Genomic DNA, 2,766 nt, shown 5'->3' on the forward strand with positions numbered 1-2,766 from the left:
AGTTTTCTAAAAGTCCATAAGCTCTTCCCTTAGAAACCGCACGTACCAATTCTAAATGTGTTTGTCTCCGTGTGGAATAGAGTTAAAAAGATTGTATCCTTTCAGGGTCTGCCTAATGATTTATGTGGCATAATCCAAATCCCGTACAGCTATGTGTAATATTCCTGACTCTACTTGGTACCCACAATGTTCTCTGAAATAACTTGAAACTGACTAAACTATTTGACATATATCATTGTGTATTCCATATTAATAAAATTAGACTTTGCTTCTGATTTTTTATTCAACAGAATATTTTAAATAATAAAACAAATAAAAATGGCATGGACAAAAATCTTTGGACCCTTAACCTAATATCGTGTTGCACAACCTTTATATGCAATCACTGCAATGATTACAAAAGTGATTTCTGTATCTCGTAATGAAACTTCTGCATCTGTCTACTGGTAGTTTGGCCCACTCTTCTTGAATGACAGTTGTCCCAGATTTGAATGGTGCCTTCTCTAGACTCATGTTTCAACTGTTTCTATAGATGATAGGATTCAGATCAGGGCTCATAGAAGACCACTTCAGAATAGTCCAATATATTGTCTTTAGCCATTCTTGGGTTCTTTAAGCTGTGTGTTTTGGGTCATTATACTGTAGGGGAACCCATGACTGGTGAATAAGACAGAGGTTTAGGACACTGGGCAGTACCTTTCTCTCCAGTATTCATTAACCGCCTTGAGATTGCGCCCTGCACAGATTTCTAGGCTCTCTATGGTAAATCTTAACCAAGCCTTCTCTATGTTTCACAGAAGCTATAATCTTTTCTTTCAAAGTTTCCATTTTTTTGTCTGTGAATACAGAGCTGAAGTGACTTGCCAAAAAGCTCCAGCTTTGTCTATTTCTGCCCATAGGATACTTTCCCAGAAGCATTGGGGCTTATCAGTTTGCAAATTCTAGTCTTCCTTGTTTATGTTTTTTATTCAATAGTGGAGTCGTCCTGGGTCTTCTTTTTTTGAGCCCACTGTCAATCAAAAAGTGACTGATGGTGCGGTCAGACACTGATGTACCTTGACCTTGGAGTTCACCTATGTATCTTTTACCTTATCCACCTCCCACCACTCTTTAATAAACTGTAGTTGTCTATATGTATATCTTCCCTCAAAGCAAGTAGTTTAGCATCCTTTCATCTACAGTATATTGATTGAAAAGTTAAAAGAACTATGGAGCAGATGGTAAGAGTTGCAGTACAGCTTTCCAAGATAAATGAATAAACCACGCTATGAAATTAAGAGCATGCAAACATAATTTTTTTATTGATCTTTTGGTACCACCTAAACATAAATGTTCAAAGGTACCTTTTGTTAGTCTACATACTTACCTGCCTCTGCTCTGGGGTTGTTTGCTTAGAAGAAAATGCTGTACTGTGTAGGGAAGGTCACACAGTAAATATCTCAATGGAAGGGAAACAGATAAGTATGTGTGCTAACAGAATGGCTGGAAACTGCATCAAGGTTGACTAGGGAGAAGTGTACTATACATTTCTTAGGCCTCTGATAGGATTACTAGGTTATCTAATTTACTAAATGCAGTTACTCACTGCTTCCACTAATAGAAGGTCCTTAAAAAGTAGGTGATGAAGGTTTAACTAGATTTAATCAAGGTAATTACCTTTATTTGTGAAAGCTTGTAATATGTGCCCTTTGGCAACAGATCAGCTTTTGCCACTAAATTTCATGTTTCCTTTCAAACAGTTTTTATAAATAAGGCCTTGTACATTTTATTTTTGAAAGGATGCTATAAAAGCTAATATTATCAATAGGGATGTCCCGATGCCACTTTTTCAGGCCCAAGTACAAGTACTTCCCCTCATGTACTTGCCGATACCAATTACCGATACTTTTTCCTAAAGGGACAGGTGACTTTAAATGATCCATAGTACAATTACATGTTATGTACTATGGATCATGGTTTAACAACAATGATGATTTGAAACACCAGTAACTCACAGTAACCAATTGGATTTTGATTCATTCAGTTCTTGTTCCCATAGTGGCCATAATGAAGCCAGGTCTCTTCATTTATTTCTGTAGTATAAAATAAATAACGGATCCAATGGTTAGAGGGAGACTCCCTTGAACTCACTACAGAGACTCATCAGAGAGATTAAACAGGATGATTTGGTCCACTGAAATGCACACGTAAATATTATTTATGGGTGCGATTCACCTTTAATTAATAATTCAACATTGTGGTAAATTAATGGTAAGTTATAACATTACAATGGTTGATTGATATTGATGACATAATTTATGTTTGAATAATCTCACTCCTTATTAGTTTGTATTATGCAAGTTAAGTGAGACACCTAGTGGCTACATGGAGGATAAATGAACTTGAACATCTGATCAGTAGAATAATAACAAAGAGTTGCCTTCTTGTGAGACAAGAAGTAGACTACCTGTTTAAGCAATAAACAAACAAATTAAATTATAGTCATGTGTAAAAAGTCTTTGTGTGGGTAATACCAGTAACACACCAGAGTATACATATGAATACATGCTGAGTGATTTCTTTGAGTTATCTAAAAAATAAATAAATTAATTAATAAGTTGGGAAATCAAGTGAAATAAGCAACTCAGCAAACTCATGATCTCAGCAAAAAATCCCCCCTTCCTCTAGCAACACCCCTAAAAGTAACCATCCACTGCTCACTTCTGCACCCCATTTCCATCACTGACCTCTGTGCCCCCCCCCCTTTCCCATCAACAACTCACTTCT

This window comes from Nanorana parkeri, unplaced genomic scaffold (assembly GCF_000935625.1).
Source record: "Nanorana parkeri isolate BGI_ZX_2015 unplaced genomic scaffold, ASM93562v1 scaffold65, whole genome shotgun sequence".
NCBI classification, from domain to species: Eukaryota; Metazoa; Chordata; class Amphibia; order Anura; family Dicroglossidae; genus Nanorana; species Nanorana parkeri.